This window comes from Berghia stephanieae, chromosome 2 (assembly GCF_034508935.2).
Source record: "Berghia stephanieae isolate SIO BIC M18660-M18661 chromosome 2, UCSD_Bste_1.3, whole genome shotgun sequence".
Classification (NCBI taxonomy): Eukaryota; Metazoa; Mollusca; class Gastropoda; order Nudibranchia; family Aeolidiidae; genus Berghia; species Berghia stephanieae.
In genome coordinates, this window is record NC_088361.1 from 70,385,844 (window position 1) to 70,393,801 (window position 7,958).

Consider the following 7,958-nt stretch of genomic DNA (forward strand, 5'->3'; position numbering starts at 1 on the left):
TAGGGACTCGAAGAGTAAAAGCGTTGGGTAGGGACTCGGTGAATTATAGCGCTGGTGGTAGGGACTCGGTGAGTAAAAGCTCTATGACTCAATGAGTAAAAGCGCTGGTCGTAGGGACTTGGTGAGTTATAGCGCTGGTGGTAGGGACTCGGTGAGTAAAAGCTCTATGACTCGAGTAAAAGCGCTGGTGGTAGGGACTCGGTGAGTAAAAGCGCTGGTGGTAGGGACTCGGTGAGTTATAGCACTGGTGGTAGGGACTCGGTGAGTAAAAGCTCTATGACTCAGTGAGTAAAAGCGCTGGTGGTAGGGACTCGGTGAGTAAAAGCTCTATGACTCAATGAGTAAAAGCGCTGCTAGTAGGGACTGTTTGTTTGTTTGTTTTTGAGGGTTTTACGGCGCTTGCAACACATCAAGGTCATATCAGCGCCAGTAAAAAGGAAGAAATGGGATAGTAAAAAGTTATAGAATTCAATTAAAGCACCCAAGAAAAGGTAAGACAAAGGGGAATTTGTTCAAATGGGAAACAGATGTAGATACCAAGAGCACACCATCAAAGTACTTAGTTTAAGATCATCTAAAAGTCTCATCCAGACACAAGCACAGGTCCCGACTAAGAGGAATACACTCAAATGTTAACAAATCAAATATAATATGTAAATAAAACATAATACAGTACATAACAGAGAGATGATTTCCAATGAAAAAAATATCATCTCCCAAAACTAACTATACATTCGACTGCTTCCCTCTCAGCCAGGACCAGGACAAAACCAAGTAATCTCATTCCAAGACAAAGACAGAAAGCATGTTGGAAAACAGATATAAGGGGATAGAAGACACAGTATGAACCCCCCTGCCCACTATGGGAGGTCAGGAACCCCGCCTAGGTGGTAGGGACTGGGTGAGTAATAGCGCTGGTGGTAGGGACTCAGTGAGTAAAAGCGCTGGTAGGAATTCAGTGGTGTCACTGATTTTATGACATTAGAATATAAAGAGATTTACAACTACAATCGGACTAATGATTTTACAAAAGGTCCCCACAAAAGTATCTCTTTAAATTATTAAACAAGTCTGTTGATTAAATTAAATTATAATTTTATTTTAAAAGATCAAGAAAATGTCAAAATATAAATGAAAGTTTTGACAACCAAAATGTACCTATTCCGTAACATATAAAGACACACAAACAAATCTTGTCTTCTTGCTCCTCTGTAATCTTGACACAGCATTGCTCTGATGTGTATCATGAACACTACTTCACTCTATACCGATCACGACCCAACAAGTATTGAGAACAACCATGCTTCTCAAATTTGTTTTACATACAGGACTTTGCACTATCCTTTTGAATCTGGATAGAGACTTGACCGACTCAATTGTTAACGGGCACCTTTTTACTATCACACTCTTTTATTGGGATGTGATATTACGACTTATAATGTCCCTTTTTATTTCGTCACTGACCGACCACCTTTGAAATTTTGATATTCTACAACACAGTGTTTGGTCTCCTGTGTTATATTTGTTTTATTCTGTACCGACCTGTATAACACAGTTTCGGCCTTCTCTGTGTTATATTTTTATTGGGACATATAGGAACAGATTTGCCTTCTCTGTACTATGAATTGGTCACCCGTTCACGGACTGACACAGTACAGTAGCCTGCACTATGCCTTGCTATCTTCCGGCCCCAAACGTACTTCACACAATCAACCCTGCATTATGTGAAGGATAGCTAGTGACGTTTGGCGACTGAGAGACGTTGTCATTACAAGATAGCATAGCAACAGGTTTGAAAAATACCAACTTGTGGTTGCCTAAAGCTAATATCCCATTGAGACTTAAGCTCGTTCTACAGTAACGTGACAGCCCCCACCCACGTTAAAAATTTACTTTTTTGGTGGTTTATTACATGAAAATAAATTTTACGAATGGACAATGAGTAAAGGTATTAAGGGAATTCTGTATGAAATTTCCTGTGTAGAGTCACATTTGAAAAATTTCGCAGTCTAACTGTCTCTGTTGTGTCAAGGGCATCTTTATGGTCGCATGTCTCTGTTATCTGGAGTCCCTGTCTGGTCAGTCTGTGCGTCCATAACGTCTGTGGTCTCTCTGTCTGGTCAGTTTGTGTGTCCATAACGTCTGCGGTCTCTGTCTGGTCAGTCTGTGTGTCCATAACTTCTGTGGTCTCTGTCTGGGCAGAGTGTGTATTTATAATGTCTGTGGTCTCTGGTCAGTACGTGCATTTACAATGTCTGGTGTCTCTGAAAAGTCAGAAAGAGGGTTAGAATGGGGATTTGTCTGTATTAAGTCAGTCATGTCGACAATGTCAGTCTTTATCTTCAGAGACAAGAGTCAAAAATTGTTCCAACTGGGAGATTCTTTGCAGAAACTGATGTTCTACCATAACTTGAAACAAGCTATTGATCCTGTTTGTCACTGAAGATACAATTCGATACAGTCCTTCCTGTGTATTTGTCACACGTCATACTGGTACAATGTCAGTTTCAGGTTGGTCATGGATTTCCAGTCTTTCGCCCGTCATGACCCTCATCATCTATGCACATAATATTCACAAGTGGATACAAATATCGATTTACTTTGTATGTTACATCCATAACAAACACATCACAAAAAAACACTCAAATCACGCCTCATTCTTCCCGTTACTTAAAACAAATACTAAAAACCACCATCCTCATTCACACTGAACTTTGTTACACCTCCTTCCTCCTCTATCTCTCTCAGTAATTCCTGTACCGTCTCACCGTCCGTCCTGTCAATATCAGTCTTGAACAATCTCCGCTGCAAATCTTCGACATCTTTAGGCAATACATTTTATCCTTGGCTTGATTGAATGTATTGCCTAAGTTGGGTTGTGGACACCTTTGTTTTAGCCATAGCCTTCACTGTCTCATTCACGAGGGGCAGGCGATTCTCCGGATAAAGTGAGGATGGCTAAATGTAAAAAGAAAAAAGATTAAAAGTACAAAATTGTATGCAATAGCATTCAATTCAGACCTGCCAGCTAACAAAACAAAAAAAAGCATTTTATTTTTTATTGACAATTTAAAGACAAAAATCTGCATATAAACCCATAATGCACGAGTTGTGTTTGTCACTCTAAAATACTTGAATGAACTAAAATGCAACAGGCGCTCATCAAATTCAAGGGTTAAATGAATGACTGCAGAATTCCCAAAAAATGTCGCTTCATTGTCTTTGTAACATTTTCATGGCATACAAAAACGCAATAGAGTGGTCACCATTTATAATTAGTCCTCAGAAATCAAGCACTTATAACTGCACCGTACTCATAGTCAAAGTCAAATTTTATTTTAAAAAGTCTATGGACAACCATCAAATCTTAAAATTCCTTATCTGGAACAAAAAATAAACAAAGACAAAAAAAAAAAGACCCAAAAAAATACCACCACCTAGATCTGCTTATATTGTCTTACAGGACTTAATAGCGCTTACAACATTATAAAAAGGATGATGATATGGTGACTGATTCAATAGGGAACAGTAGATTTCACGAGCACCTCAAAGATGTACCAATTTTGACATTACCTCAAAGTCTCACCGAGACACAAGCAAAGGATCCTGCTAAAACATTTACATAATGCAATAATATTCAAAACCTATAACTATAACAGTACATAACAGAGAGATGATTTACAGTATAAAAAATCATCTCAAGAAGAAAGGTACTGTATTTGACTGTCTGCATCCCAACTAAAGACCCCCACAAGAACCAGGAAAAAAATGAGCAATCTTAATCCATAACAAAGACAGGGAGCAACATGGAACTATATATTACACTCAATAGTGGGAGGGGGAGGGACAATTAAGTACTGAAAATATAAAGTAACAAGAAAAGAAAAAATAATACATATTTATAAAAAAATTGAGTCTAATTGCGACTAAAATAGAATTTGCGATTAATTGCTGTCAAGTGTAAAATTTTCGGCAGCGAAAAACTGTAGGGACAAAATGTCGATGGAAAATAAGTATAAAATGAATGAGTCTTACCAATTTATCGCATGGGTGATTAGCCCCTGTAACCCTCAGAAGCCAGTATTAATTTCAGAGTCCTGCATGGTAAGAAAAACTTTTTATTACAAAATAATAAAATTATCCACAACATAGTATGATAAAATATTAATAGCGTTGTCACTTGCATAACTCAATTGTGAAGGATTTCAACATGCAGATTATAGAGCAATTGAAAATAAATCTTAATAAGACATTCAATAATAATACTAATCCAGCGCAATCAGATTTTTTGAACAAATCAAGTCTTTCACTTTTTAAAACTGTTCTGGTAATAGTTGAACTATTGTCTTGCTGTATTACATCGTGCAGCCCGCCCACTGAAGACTGTAAATGAGCTGCAGATAGGCACACATTGCCTCTTCCTCTGGATGTTTTAAAATTCAGAATCAGTTTGATTGCTTTATTAAAATTGTCTTGGCAATCAAGATAGAAAAGCTGATGGTGATAATTTACTTCCGAGTTATTCTGAAATATTATAACCTTGTGCATATAATATTTTCATTTTTTTTTAAATATGTAAAAGTAAAAAAACACCTCCTGCCCCGTCCAAAAACAACCTCCTACCTCTGGTTAGGGCGAACTCCTTTGCTTGAAGTCAATTGCTTTTTGCCCTGCTTGCATTCATAGACACAAAAGTCATAAATTAGCCAACTTTCCTCAGGGTGATATGATGGAAGCTGAAAAACACGGAATAATATAAAAGATCATAACATAAATACCTAAATATTAAGTTTAAAAATTGCAATATTTTCTCCAACTGAGACAAAGGTGTTACAGTTCAGTACGTTAGAAGAATAAGAAAGTAAGTCGAGAGTTTTCTCGAAGAACTTAAATTTGTGACGTGGTACTCAAATCAGGGACTAGGTCAAAAGCTGAATGGAATGGCACAAATGGAAAGCCAAAGGCATGTTGTTTTCAATATTTAAAGTCAATAAAAATTCAAATTCTGTGCATTCTAATATTAGGCAAACAACTACAGACCACACTAAATTGAATTGTATTAAGTAAAAGGATCTTGTCACATTCAATCAAGCTGTCGAAAAATTACTTCATTATAAATTGAAGCTCAGATCGCATGTTTGAAGCCGTATTATGAAAATTCATGTATCTGTGTATAAGCCAAGTTTCATCAAAATCACAGTGGCAACGAGTGTCTAATATTTGCCACCAGATACACTCGTAAAATTTGAGTGTAGGCCTATTTAGCAAAATCATATATTAGGAATGGTTTATACTACATCATAAAGTAGCGCATGCCCGTCATCATCCTGCATCTTTTATATATATATATAAATATTAAAAAAAGAATTGAGCTTTCATAAGCCGCAATATCCACCAAACATGCTCAAAGCACTTTACAAAGGATCCATGACTAGCAGCAACACGTAACAAGTAGAACGTTTCTTCTGACAGACAACGCTCTTAGCGGATAGGAAATCATACACATGAGTACAGTGAGAGAATGTGAGTCCTTGACGAGGCTCGACCCCAGGACCTTCCAATCCGGAAGTGAGTGCCACACAGCCGCATATATCTTGGCTGTTCTTGAGAATTTGCCAAAGACCTACAAACTAATTAGTAAAAAGAGGGGAGATGGGCAGAAATAGACAGACAGATACACACTCAGAGAGAGAGAGAGAGAGAGAGAGAGAGAATAATATCAGTTGCCTGTGGTGTCAGTCCGTTTAGGAGTGAGGTGGCGGAAGAAGTAGTCTAGCACTAGTACTTGGGTAGTAGTAGTAAGTAGTAAATAGGGGAGGTCTTCTGCACGTTCCTTGAGCTAAGGAAAGTATTCCTTCAACTAACCTTAAAATAAAAAATAAAACCTTGTACATTTCCAACACTTGGACCTGCACTATGACCTATAACTAAAACTAACAGACAAAAAAAACCCCGCTAAGACTCCTCTCCAGTACCTTTCAATATTTCCAATTGAATTATAATGGCTGCGGAAAACTAAAACAATGGTCATATAAGGAAATTTACAAATCAATCAAGTTGTTCTACAGGTTTTAAAATGGAAATATGAAGTAACAAGATATCACTCTAATATAGTGACACCTAACTAACACTAGACATCACACCAGCAGCAATGATGAGTGGAGTAATTTTACTTTTTTCACTAGCAACCAAGTTGCCACATTGGATTTTCTTTCTTTACTTTTTTTTTTAGTGTTCTGCTAATGTGCAATCTACATTTAAATATAAAAAGTGGCATCTTTCATTTCTTCTAATTCTTAACAGACACGATTATGTCCACTTCACATCTCAACAACAGGGACAATTTTTTTCACTTCTTGAGGCAGTTTTTTCTTCTTTTAAATTTCATTTTTTTTAAAGCTTCTTTATTGATTTGTTTATAAGTTCTATTGTTCTTCTTTTTATTATAATTTCATTGTCAATATCATTTTCATCAGCATACTTTTACAGTACTTTTACCATGTTATTCTTACGCTCTTACAGTTACAGTACAGCAGAGCGATACCTAACGCAGGCCTTTAAAGTGCTACTAAATTTGAAAAATTAAAATAAAACGTTTGACAAAAGATCCACAGTTCAAAAGCTAAAACAATTATAAAGTGAAACTACCTCGAGGCTCGAGGAACATCGGGGGTAAAGTCTCCCGCCCATACTGGGCACTGTGGGACTGGAAGTCTAGAGAGCTGCGCCGGTGGAACCCGTAATTTAGTTTCTTAAACGGTTCCGATCATTCAGGAGAGGCGTAGTACCTATCTAGTTGTAGTTATTAGTAGAAGAAGAAGAAGGAGCATGTTCAGGTTCAAGTTCAACCCTCTTAGTAGGCACTTGCAAGAATTTTTCAAAATAGTGGCTATGGGTATTAATTTAGCGTAGAAAAATAAAGGGGAGTGAAACATAAATTAGAGTGAAAAATTATCGCTCTGTCTCAACTGGTTAAAAAGTTATGACCGTTTATGTGGTGGAAAATCTCTATATATAGCTTAATAGGAAAAAATGTGACCAAAGCACAGCATCCCAATGGATAATCACGTATAATTCAGAAACAGCTTCAAATACAACTTTGAAATTTTTACATGTGGTAAATCAACATCTCTGTAATGCATTGCAAACAGAAAATGAATTATTTATTGAGAAAGAAAAGTATAGTTTAGAGCTGAGACAGCTGAAATCAAGGAAAAATAGATCACGACATACAAATGAATGACCTATTGGAATTTTGGAAAAGTCAATAATAAAATATTTATTCACATGAAGATAGACCAAATACACCACTGAATCGGCGTCATTTAGTTGTTCACTTTGAACTTTTCAAAATGAAAATAGACCTCATAAAAGCAAAGATATGAACTGACAAATGTTTGAGGTGGTGTACTCTTCTTAGTTGATAGAGTTAGAGTGAGAATGACGAGAAATGAGTTGCCACTTAATTAAGGAAAAAAATTGTCGTATCTAGTTTACTTACCTTCTTTGTTGACTTTTTAATAAAAAGTACATTATTCTCATTTTCGAATGTTTTCAAATTGGAGAAAAGATGAGAATGTCTCGTTTACCGAGAGGGCCATTTTTTTTGCTTCACATTTCTCAAAGAAAGACCGCGAAAAGTGGAGGCTGGTCGGCTGGTCCTTGAAAGCTCACAAATGCAACTTTAAACGCATAAGAGTGCTGGGAGTAGGTAGCTACAAAGAGGTAAAGGAGCGGTGGTTTGCAACTTTAAACACATAAGAGTTCTGGGAGTACAAATAGTGAAAAGCGGTAGTTTTCGCTATTTGTAGTGGTAGTACAAATAACCACTTCGTTAAGGTTTATCCACAGCCAGAGAACGACGATTGACTGTGCTTAGGCGGCGTATATACTATATCCAATTATGTGAGTCATGGTTAATCAAACTTCACCAGCTGTTATCCTAGAGGAAAAATGGA

At 36.9% G+C, this 7,958-nt stretch overlaps 1 long non-coding RNA gene across 1 annotated transcript; it reads right to left on the minus strand.

The window, feature by feature from the left end:
* Positions 1-1,078: 1,078 nt before the first annotated feature.
* LOC144965443 (uncharacterized) lies at positions 1,079-7,642 on the minus strand. Its single transcript, XR_013644021.1, has 4 exons — positions 7,502-7,642; positions 4,624-4,736; positions 4,036-4,097; positions 1,079-2,958 (listed from the first exon to the last, which is right to left on the minus strand). It is a non-coding gene; the product is annotated as an uncharacterized LOC144965443 (long non-coding RNA).
* Positions 7,643-7,958: the final 316 nt, after the last annotated feature.